The sequence below is a fragment of the Carassius carassius genome, chromosome 38 (genome assembly GCF_963082965.1).
Source record: "Carassius carassius chromosome 38, fCarCar2.1, whole genome shotgun sequence".
Classification (NCBI taxonomy): Eukaryota; Metazoa; Chordata; class Actinopteri; order Cypriniformes; family Cyprinidae; genus Carassius; species Carassius carassius.
The window spans coordinates 28414354-28427446 of NC_081792.1; the positions used below are offsets into that span (position 1 = coordinate 28414354).

The window sequence follows — 13093 nt, forward strand, 5'->3', positions numbered from 1 at the left end:
ACTCTATCTGACTCTATCCATCCATCCGACTCTATCCATCCATCTGAATCTATCCATCCATCTCTATCCATCCATCTGACTCTATCCATCCATCCGACTCTATCCATCCATCCGACTCTATGTGATTCTATCCATCCATCTGACTCTATCCATCCATCTCTATCCATCCATCCGACTCTATCTGACTCTATCCATCCATCTGACTCTATCCATCCATTCGACTCTATCCATCCATCCGACTCTATCCATCCATCCGACTCTATCCATCCATCTCTATCCATCCATCTGACTCTATCCATCCATTCGACTCTATCCATCCATCCGACTCTATCTGACTCTATCCATCCATCTGACTCTATCTGACTCTATCCATCCATCTGACTCTATCCATCCATCTGACTCTATCTGACTCTATCCATCCATCTGACTCTATCTGACTCTATCCATCCATCTGACTCTATCTGACTCTATCCATCCATCTGACTCTATCTGACTCTATCCATCCAGCTGACTCTATCCGACTCTATCCATCCATCTCTATCCATCCATTCGACTCTATCTATCCATCCATCCGACTCTATCCATCCATCCGACTCAATCCATCCATCCGACTCTATCCATCCAGCTGACTCTATCCGACTCTATCCATCCATCTCTATCCATCCATCCGACTCTATCTGACTCTATCCATCCATCTGACTCTATCTGACTCTATCCATCCAACCAACTCTATCCATCCATCTGACTCTATCTGACTCTATCCATCCATCCAACTCTATCCATCCATCTGACTCTATCTGACTCTATCCATCCATCCGACTCTATCTGACTCTATCCATCCATCTGACTCCATCCATCCGACTCTATCCATCCAGCTGACTCTATCCGACTCTATCCATCCATCTCTATCCATCCATCCGACTCTATCTGACTCTATCCATCCATCTGACTCTATCTGACTCTATCCATCCATCCAACTCTATCCATCCATCTGATTCTATCTGACTCTATCCATCCATCCGACTCTATCTGACTCTATCCATCCATCTGACTCCATCTATCTGACTCTATCCATCCATCTGACTCCATCCATCTGACTCTATCCATCCATTCGACTCTATACATCCATTCGACTCCATCCATCCATCCGACTCTATCCATCCATCTGACTCTATCCATCCATCTGACTCTATCCATCCATTCGACTCTATCCATCCATCCGACTCTATCCATCCATCTGACTCTATCCATCCGTTCGACTCTATCCATCCATCCGACTCTATCCATCCATCTGACTCTATCCATCCATCCAACTCTATCCATCCATCCGACTCTATCTGACTCTATCCATCCATCCGACTCTATCTGACTCTATCCATCCATCTGACTCTATCCATCCATTCGACTCTATCCATCCATCTGACTCTATCCATCCATCCGACTCTATCCATCCATCTATCTGACTCTATCCGACTCTATCCATCAATCTATCTATCCATCTATCTATGTATCCATCTATCCATCTATCTATCTAATCCTATTTTTTTTTCATCACACACAAACATATCATTTTTTTATTTATTTATGTTTTTGGGGGGTTATTAAAATGTGGGAAATATAATTTATTAGAATTGTTTTTTCATGATATATGCACATATTGTAAATTTTGAAACTTTTAAGTTGTCACAGTTTATATTCTAGAACAGCTTTTTTTATAAAGTCGATGAATAAAATATTAACATTTATGTAACTGTATAAAAATGTACAATATGTGTGCTATTATTTGCATTATTTTGTCGGCAGCCAGGCATTATTTCTTCTTTCCACATGCAGACCATATCTCCCATGCATCACTCTTACAAAGAAATGTTCATTGAACAACTCAAACATAAATCATGTTAATTAAACCAGTCAACAGATCAAATGTGAGGACGAGTCCAGTTCAGTCGCAGCGTGGCCAGAATGCAGCCAAAAGATATTATTATTCTGTATTTTTTATTTCTCTGTGGAACACATGCCGCTAGCTTAGCTTGATATATAGCTAACAGATGTGAGGCGTCAGTCGAGAGTCCTCGATCCAGGCCTGTAGATCAGCTGTGTAACCTTGAATCAGCCCATTTACAGTTAACCAGACACTCAGTTCACTCAGTACTCTCACACAAGAGAGATCGTTTTAAAAGAGCAAGTGTCCTTATAAGAGGATAAAGAGAGACTGAACTGAGAGCTAATGCAGACTTCTCAAGATGTTTCTCCAGAAGAGCTCAACATCTCAAACTCAGATTATTCTCAACAAGAACTCCAACATTCCTCTCCAAAATCATAAATTAATTGTCTTTAACAATAAGACAATTATTTACCACACTTTAACGATTCAAAACACCTCACTTCTGTAAAGAATGCATGAATGAATGAATGAATGAATAAACGTATGGACAGAATGAATAAATAAAAGTAAAATATAAAAGAAAGAATAAAAAATAAAGAAATTAAAAGAAAAAAGAAAAAAGAAAGAAAGACAAAATTATAATAATAGAAATAAATAGAATAAAAAAGAAGGAAAGAAAGAAAGAAAAGAAATAATCTAAATAAAGTAATAAAAAATCAAATAAATACAAAAATAATAATAAATAATCAAATATATGAAAAAAGAAACTAAATTCACACTAAATTCATGCAAGATGAAATGATTGTCATGTTGATTTTTAGCTATGTATTTTGAGTGACTATGTATGTCAGTAGGTATTGATTGATTAGTGTTTGATAGTCTTCAGTGTGTTCATATTCATATTGTGTGTGTGTGTGTGTGTGTGTGTGTGTGTTTCAGTGTCAGATCTCTGGAGACACCATCAGCTCTCAGTGTCACAGCAGCCAGAGAATCAGCTCCATTATGACATCACTTCCTGAGGCCCATAGACTTCGATCTAAACCAGAGACCAAAGGTTTCCCGTCAAACCTAAAATAGCTCTATGAATCAAACTTCTCCAATCTGAGATGTCACAAACCCTTCATGTCTAGGTTCTATTTTACAACAGAATTTAAAAAAGAAAAAAGAAAACTGTAAATATATTTGCATATTTTATATTTTGCACACACACATACACGCACACATTTGACTATTATTTTGTTTTTATATCATAAAACATTTACATTACTTTTTTTTTAAATTTATTTAGGCCTTTTTAATGCTAAAATTAATAGAAATAAATGATATTTTGCATATATATTTATATTTTACACATATATAAAGAGAAAAAAATTATAAGAATAAAAATATATATAAAGAAATAAATTACATTTTGCATATATTTATATTTTGCCAAATATCAAAATAAATACAATTATAAGAAATAAAAAACAAATATATATATTTATTTGCATAATTTACAATTTTCTATATATACATTTTATATACATTCTATATAAACATTTTTATATATGATGTATTTTTAACAAAATTAAGCACATTTTTTGCAACATTTTTTATTCTTTATAAAATATTCATGTATGAAATTACGTAATATATATATATTCATATATATATTCATATATATATATTACGTAGCATTAATCAAATGTAATTTTTTATTGTGAATTTTATTTTTCTATTATAAAATCTTTTCATTTTACTTGTTTGTTTGTTTGCTTGCTTGCTTTGGAGCAATTATTATTTGGGAGTATTCAAGTCTTGTACACTGACTGATGTAAAGTCCAGCTCTGGAATGCGCTGAGATTGGAGTCTCTTCAGGTCTGCACGAGTGCTCTGCCCCTCATTGGTCCGTGTGAGTGTGGGAATATCCCGGCTCTCATGTTATCAGAGATAACCCAGATACAAGAGACGAGCCACTAACAAACAGACCTACAGCTGCTTCCTCGCTGATGCCCTTCAGGCAGGTCGAAGACCTTCACTTTACTTACTAACCTTTAAAATCAATATCTGAGCACCCCATGACCAAAACACTGACAAAATGAGCTTTTATCTGATCAACAAGTGAAATATGACACCATTCGGTTAGATAATAAGCATCTTCCTCAAATGACACATTACATTTTCGGCACTATGCGGAAAATACAATATAAAACTACAAGGAAAAACACAGGAATTTTAGACCTCTGAGGTTTTTATAATAGGAAATATGTCAACAAAGGAAACATTGCATTGAGCTTTAAACAATCTCCAAATCTTTTAAAAGCAGACGGGTCGTCTGATACACACATATTCCCGACAACTTTAATTCACTTTCCTGTTGATGCAATCAGCCTTAGAAATGTACAGGACCCTTTAAACCAACCGCATTTAGAGATGCACACGCACAAGCACTTCCTGTTTGAGTCATGCATGGGGACTATGGGAAACTCGGGAGACACATGGAGCGTCCAGTGTTTCAGATGACCTCATGTTCTCCATGACTTCATTCAGACAGATGTGAAGATAAGTGTCTCGATAGGATGTGAGGAATTATTCACAAATTCACGGATGAACATATTCTGCTGTGATGATACAAGTGAAAGGACGAGCCGGAGAGAGGATGCATTAATAAGAAAAACAGCAGGGAAATCTGTATTACAGAGCAGCATCGTGACCTTGAAAGCCTGGCTCTAAAGCTCTGCGCTGTCACGATAAAAAGCTCCAAACAGAGGAAACGTGCTTTCATTTCTTAGCATTCTACAGCGGCTTTATTAAACCTAACAACAACAATTAATAGCTGTGTTCATGTTCACATAGTGTTCACAAGATGAGCTTCAGAACGAGCACCTTAACATGTAAAAGAGCAGCTGATGGGGATGCATTCATGTCTCTCCAGTGATTCATTTCTTCTGTTTTTGTTAATGATGCTTATAAAAAGGCACGGCTTCACAACAAACTGATTAATTTCTTGTTTTATCTGCCGATAAAAAAAAATTTAAGATCTGAATTCTCTTGCTCTATTTTACTGATAGTAGAAAAAAAATTGCAAATCATAAAATAAGAAAAAAATTGTTCTTTTTTTTAGAATCAATGATTGAAAGTTTCTTTAGGGAACCAAAAACGGTACTTCTATGGCATTACTATGAAAACTCCCCTTTATGTACTTCATAACTCAATAATAATAATAATAATAATGGCAAATCCCAAAGAAGCCAGCATAAAATCTGCAAACTTACATACATAAGGAATCAATCAAGTGACTATAGAAAAACTATAAGCGTGAATGATCATCTCTAAACTTTCTCTAAAAAGTGTGTTTTTTTTTTTTGATACCTGATTGATTCAAATTCGAATCAATTCATTAATGAACTCAGTGAACTGATTCAAAGGTTTCATTGAATCAAAATAACGATTCACTCACAAGTCAAAACTTTTAAACCAGTTTTACCAATCGGATCTCATTAGAAAATGTAACTATTTTATGAGATTTTGTATGAATTTATATGATTTGATTTGGTGGAAATGCAAGATTTTTAGAGGAAAACTGAGATTGTATAAATTAATGAAATGTAAAATACGTAACAATATAAAATACGTTTGTTATTTTACGTTGGTATATTGTTGGTATATTTTTGGTTTTACTTCATCCACTATCAATATTTAGCCAATAAATAGAGTTGGGCATAATTAAAAAATAAATAATCATTATATATATTAAAAAAATCTATTAATTATTTTTTTATTTGGTTTATTACTACCAATTTATTTTATTTATTTATATATATATGGAATTTATTAATAATTACATTTTTCTCTTTAACTCAGCAAAAGATTCGATTTCAAATAATTCTTGTTAAGTTTTCCCCAAATCAAAAGGATTCATTTTATTGCTATGTAATTTTTTTAAATAAAAAAATAATAATTTGTATGACTTAAAATAGAAATAAAATCTACAATAAAAAAACTATAAATAAAAACGGTAAATATAAAAAGAAATATATAATATATAAAATTAACTTTTTCTCTTACTCTAAGCAAAAGATTTGAGTTCAAATAATTATTGTAAAATTTTCCCAAAATCCAAATTATTAATTTTATTGTTTTATAATTTTACTTTGTCAACAAAAAACATGACTTAAAATGTAAATAAAACCTACTATAAAAAACATTTAATATAAAATGAAATATATATCAATTGTACTTTTTCTCTTCCTCTAAGCAAAAGATTTGACTTCAAATAATTCTTGCTAAATTAACCCAAAATTCTAATTATTAATTTTATTGCTCTAAACTTTTACCTTGTCAACAAAAAAACTTATAATAACCTAAAATATAAATAAAATCTACTATAAAAAAACTAAAAACGGTAAATATATCAAATAACAAATTTTTAATAAAAACACAAATTTCCACTGGGAAGAAGTATTTTCAAGAGATTTCTTCTAATGGCTTTTAAAAGCCTTATACTTCTCTAATCATCTCATGATCCTGAAAAACATCAACAGACACACTTCAGACGCAGAGAGCGAAGGGATCAAATGACCGAGAAGAGGAGAGAAGAGGAGGAGAAAGCAGGAGAAAAGAGGAGCAATGCAGACCTCACCCAGTCCCTCGGGACTTTTTTCCCTCTAATTCAATCTCTGTTTGCTCCGAGCACATCAGCCATCGCCCGAGATCCACACCAACATATACACGACACATGCCTTTTATTTGCTTAACTGATAGGATGCAACTGCTTTATTTGATTTGTTAGAGCCATGCACATCTGGTTCAAGCTAAATCTGAACACTGGACAGAATATTACAGAAATTAACCAAAATAAAGACATGATCTAAGCCTGTACAGAATGTTCTGACACACGCCTTTGTCAGACTGTGCAGGGCGTGTGTTCAAAACTACAAAACGCTTCTGAGAATGATGTTTGATCTGCAATAATGCATCCTTCAGCTCGGACTCTGAGACACAACTGGACGTTGCAATTAGTTTAGCTTCCTTTGAGGTCGCAAAGGGGCTCAAAGCAGTTAGTATCAAAGCGACCGGGCAGACGAATGGCTTTCTGTCCATCTGCCGCCACTGGATTAGATGCTCTCAGACCCAAAAATAAGAGCGTAAATTAAATTCCAGGCAGCCCGAGGAGCGGCAGCTGTACAAACACAGAGAAGACGTGAGCTGTTTTTAGAAAGAAATGAAAATCCACCCTATCTGTTTTCTAAATGCATCTTATAGATATTTTGACCTTGTGATGTTCAATCAAACTGGATTTTTGGAGTTTAAACTCCGCCCCTTTAAGCTCCCAAATAGACACGCCCACATCTCAACATCCAATCAACAACTGATGCATAGAAGCGAATCCCCGCCCAATAGTTTTTCTGTTTCAGTAATCTGTTTAACTCAGATGTGTCAAAATACAGAAAATAAAAGATCTGTCGCTAAAAAAGTCAAAACATACACCTGGGAAAGAATTAATACATATACTATATTATTTATTAAAATGGTGATTGCCACAAAGGTTTTAAAGCTTTATTAATAAGAATGTATCATTAAATTTTCCCTTGTGTTCAATAAGTAAAAAACAGCATGTGAAACCATGCATTATTTTTTCTGTTTTTCTTTTAGCATAAAACAGATACTTTTGCGTTTAAAATTTTGAATTTATTTAGAAAAATCATGATTATTTTGACTGTAATAAAAAATCTATCATTTTAAATGGTGTATGATTTTAACATATCATTAATGATTGTTTTGAATCCTTCCTTTTAATCATTTGCTCGGTGATGTATATGAAAAATATTTTATTAATAAAAACACATTTAAATGATCTTAGTATTTCCAACTAAATTTTTTATTTTTATATATTTTACATATATTTTTATATTAATTAAAACATAAATAAAATGTAAACTTTTCAATATTTTTTAAATGATGCGTTATGATTTTACATTGCATTGAGAAGTCTGATTCATTTGCATACTGGTTCAAAAACAAGATTTACTGATTACTTTAAATGCATTTTACAATGAAAACTGTTATATAATATATAATTTTGCTGATAGAAAAAGAATGGTGAATTCTGCAAGGATTTTAAAGTGCCTTATGTTCGCTTTGTGAAAAACAGCATGGAAAAATCATGCTTTCAATATTTCCAGTATTTTTTTTTCTCTCTTTTACTTTTTGCATTTACCATTTTGAATTTATTTTGCAACAGTTATGCTTATTTTTTTGATCGAAAAGGAAATGAAAAAATTCTAAATTTCAAATACAAAACCTAAAATGTATATCAAATAGTTTCAAAGGCAGAAAATACTGAATTTTTCTTTAAAAAAAATATTTGATATATTTTTTCTAACTTTATCACCCAGTCCTAACACAAACAGTGCTCTCTTTCTAGGGGCCCCCCATAGGGACCATGTGTCCCTCACCTGTTGTCCACCGTCATGACAGCTGGTCCCCCAAACCTGGAGCGCTCCTCCCCTCTTTAACACACAGAGCGTCCCTGACAGTAAACACCGAAGCCCCTCCACCTGTCCTACTGTAACACAGTCTGTGCTGTGAATGAACCGTACATCAGGTATCCCTTTATAAAAAAGGCCCTGTGATATTGTGTCACTGCACACTTCGCTACTCTTGAGTGGAAGCTCTATTTTGTTGGGAAGTATTGGAGGGAAACTAAGCTGCTGTTATTGGACAGGCGCACCGAAAGCCATTCACATGATGGAAATATCGAGGGAAGAGTCTCTGAATTGTACCTCTTTATGTTTGGCTGCAATGAAGAGAATCAAACAGTTCACAGAAGTGCAGGAAAGAGATTGGGATTTGATTAATACTATAAGCATGTTTAATGAGAAGCTCATACTGACGGTAAACAATCAATCAAACTTCAATGCACTGGAGCCTATATAAATGGTTTCATGGGATGCAAATCAAGGTTTCATTACTCAGATAGGCTAGAAACATACATGCAGAAATTAAAATTAGCTGAGAATGCACTCTCATCCAAGATGAAGAGTTTGTTTATTCAACACATTTGGATTGGCACATTTGCTGTGAATGGGATTTCTATCCTGATTCAGATGAGACCACTTTTTCACGACAGAAGCCTTATTATGGATTATGGACTTTAGTTATGGTTTTGAAGTTAAGCATGCTTTCAAAAGCTCAGTCTTTGTTTTTCTTTAGATGTAAACTGATGGACTGAAGTGCTATTGTGAAGTATTTATCAGGTGTTTGGACTCTCATTCTGACGGCACCCATTCACTGCAGAGCATCCGTCGACGAGACACTGATGCAATGCTACATTTCTCCAAAAATGATATATTATGCAAATTGTCCTTTTTGAGTGAACTATTCCTTTAACATGCATTGTTGTATTGTTCTAGCAGTAAAAACCTCCAGAAATCAAGTGGATAACTATAAACATGTAAACAATTCTATTTTAAATATTTTTCTTTTAACTAAATAACTGTTGCTATGCCATGCTGAGAGAAAACTTGCCATGAAAACTGCTAATGAAGACGCCTACAATTATTCTCCTTGTTGCAATGCATATTATCATTGCATTATGAAATATAGTCATTTCACATTTCAAAAAAGCAATGCATGAAACCGAGATCCAAAGCACCTGCATTGGTGTAGAGCTTGTTTAAGGCCAAACTGCAATGCTATAGCTGTAAAGCAAGCTAAGGATGCCTGCTTGAGCACATAGGTCTGCATAAAGCTGATGCATCAAGAAGAAGAAAAAAACTAATGCAGAGTGCATTTTCTGTGCCAGGCTCTTAAAGACCACTACATTTGGAAGACCTGGCAAGAGCTCAACCAGAACCAATGCTTTTACTAAAGAAACGGACTCAATCATATGCCAAATCTTGATTGAAATATAAAATGGAAGGGGTAAATATTAATTAGAGAAGAAATGAAAAAGTAATTTACCTTCCAGAAAGCAAAAAGCAACATGGTGTTGCCTGAATCATCAAATGAAATTCCATTTCACACCAATGTGAAGAATGTTTCATGAGAAATAGTTCCACATTAGATCTTATTCACATTATATGCATGCAAAGACAAAAGGTTATTTAAAGAAACAGCATGCTCTTTTTATAAGGAGTCAAACCTTACCTGAATAATGCATATGCCGATACTCTAATGGATTTTTATTGGCACTGATGGTTCCATGAAGAACCATTAACACCAATGGAACTATAAAATGTACTTTACAGTTTCAAAATGGCTCTTTTAAGAACTTTTTACTGGAAGGTTCTTTGGGGAATCAAAACTGTTTCTTTTATGGCTTCACTGCAAAAAAAAAAAAACCTTTTGAAACCTTTATTTTTAAAAGTGTATGTGCATAAAAAAAACTCCTTAGAAAATCCTCATGATTTAATATCCAGGTGCAAACGTAAACGTCACCCAGAGACTAAATGTGGTCATGATATATAGTAGGTGTGGCTCTAGTGTAAAAACAAATGGAATATGTGAGCAGCGTCACTCCAGGGTGTCCAACAAAACCATCTGGAGCTGCTTTAAATTCCGGTGAATTAGCAAGTTTCAGGTCTTCTTTAACACCTCCAAATCCTCTCACGCCTCCCACCATTAAACCAATGAAATATCCTTCTGTCAGAGCACACAATGCACTCCTCGTCATCTCTGGTGAACGTTGCCGGGAGAGACTAGATTTCTATGGGGACTGTTTTGCTCTCGGCAGGCCATTCAGGCTGTGTTTGCAATGGCGTACTATCATACTAATTCATAAGCATACTGTACACAACAGTGTAAAAAAAATCTGAATATTGCTGGCTCTTTGACACATTGCATCAGATAAATACCTACATATGAAAATAGCATGTACAAGTCTGAACTCATGAAAATCGAATGCACTATCCTAACTATCCATTTTCTGTGCCTTTTAACTTTTTATTGACAACATTTATGCAAAGAATAAATAACAAATTGGAATACAGTGCAAAATAGCCGTTTTAATATCTGCAATGACAATTGGATACCACTTGTTGAGTCATGCAATGCAACGAGGTCATGCAAAACGCATTTGAAAGATGTATCTTCGTGTATAATATTAAAGAACAGGTTGCACAGTACGCTAGTATACGTCATGTGTCATGCGCGTGGCTTTATGACATCAGAAACACTCTCGGTGCATTACATGCGTGCCATTATGACATCATGTTCGACTGTTTTGCTGCACTAGTCTCATGTTTCCATTAAGCGCTAATGTGGCATCTGCGTAAATGTGCGTTATTTATTTAGTGCGATTTGTGCGCTCTTGCCCAGATTCAGAATAAGCACGCAAAGGCCGCATGAGTGCTGCAACATGACAAACAAACACACACACACACTCTCTGTGTCCCCATTAAACAACCTCTGAAGATATTACCACAATTTAAATCCACAACTGCAGGAAACGTCACGAATGGCCTTTGATTATCGTTCGCAAACAGACGGACGCGACGCGACGCCCGAGGTGTGAAAACACAATGATTGAAGGATGTTCAAGGATGTCTGTCGCGAGACATTAACTTGTGAAATGGTAATTTCTCTTTAAAATACCGCAGTGAGATGATGGGCACCGGATCAACGTCCATTTCAGGTCACGGAGAGTAACGCGCCAGATTTACGCATTTATATCATTAGATTACGAGTTACCAACTGGTAAATCACATAGCCTACATACAGAATAAGAATAATGATTACAGTAACCTCTGGTTATGCAAATGCATGTCTGCCCTTTGAATAAGGCAAAACTCCAGTCTCAGGATCTGACCACGCCTGTTTGCATCTATATTCTACTGTACCGTTATCCCACATGATTCCCACTTGATTGTAACTATATAACATTAAATATATAAAATAACAATGCTTATTTGAATGCATTAGGGCCTCCAAATCTGGATCGGCATTTGATACACCTTGATTTATGTCATTGACGCAAACTCCTCTCATTTGGACTACATCACCACCCACGTATTTATGAGAAAATCACTGTTATTATTGCGGCAAACGCGGTCTACGCGAACGCGTTTCAGCCTGTGTGTTTTCAATAAAACATCCGAGGATAAAATAAAGGGTTTGTTTGTACTTACCGATGAACGAATACGTGATAAACTTCACCGCGTTCGGAGTCCGCAGCGCGCAGAGCGAGAGAGAGGCTGGACACACTGCGCTGGGAGTGACCGATGCGCACTGCCTCCCTCCCCGTCAGCTGCTGCACCGAGACGCGGGGCGGGGAATCTGCGCGCTCTACTACAGCGAGACAGCGCGGACTTCGTCATAGTAGTGGGGAGAAGTTTGATTCATTTTAGCGAATCGATTCGCTTGTTCGAACGAAGCGATTCACTGATTCGTTTCTTGCGTTCAGATGTGTACAGTATATATTTAGTTTCATTGTAATGACTGTATATACACATTTCCCTGAACTAAGTACATTTCTGCAGCTGTTATTATGTTTACATGAAAACGAAAGGAGGCAGTGGTATTTGATATCCCATTTGGTTTTATTGTAAATGTACAGAGAGGAAAATTGCAGTAGCCATGGTCAGCTGACTGATGTTATCAAGTATGCTGCTGATTGCAGATTTACCGGATTTGCGTCATCGCAGACATCACACTCCCGAGACGAATGCACAAAGTCCGCACTACCGAGGATGCACGCCCAAAATCAGCGCACTTTGTATTGAGAAACGCGCGCAGACCTACGTCACCAGTCTATTTGCCTAATCTTCCCGGTACTTTACACCGCGGTGGAAACGCAGGAAGCAACAGGTCTGGGGGAAAAAAGTTCCTGGGAAAAAAGTTCCTGGTACAAATGTTCCGGGTAATTTCGGTGGAAACGCGGCATAAAATGATTCGCGAACCCGCTCCGAACTCCCGAACTAACTCAAATGATTCACAATCTGAAGTTCCCATCCAAATCAAATGACTCCGCCAGCGCTACTATTGGCTTAGTTCTCTAATTTCATAACATTTACTGAAATTAAGGTACGAAAAGTATGTTGTTAACATACAACCCGAATTCCGGAAAAGTTGGGACGTTTTTTAAATTTTAATAAAATGAAAACTAAAAGACTTTCAAATCACATGAGCCAATATTTTATTCACAATAGAACATAGATAACATAGCAAATGTTTAAACTGAGAAAGTTTACAATTTTATGCACAAAATGAGCTCATTTCAATTTT

The 13093-nt window shown here is 35.6% G+C and overlaps 1 protein-coding gene across 1 annotated transcript in view; it reads right to left on the minus strand.

Annotated features, from left to right (window-relative positions):
• Positions 1-12151, minus strand: part of LOC132119719 (spectrin beta chain, non-erythrocytic 1-like) — a 90086-nt gene extending 77935 nt beyond the window's left edge. Inside the window, exon 1 of the mRNA XM_059529915.1 lies at positions 11998-12151. The gene's annotated coding sequence lies outside the window, so the exon portion shown is untranslated. The remainder of the gene's footprint in view (positions 1-11997) is intronic.
• Positions 12152-13093: the final 942 nt, after the last annotated feature.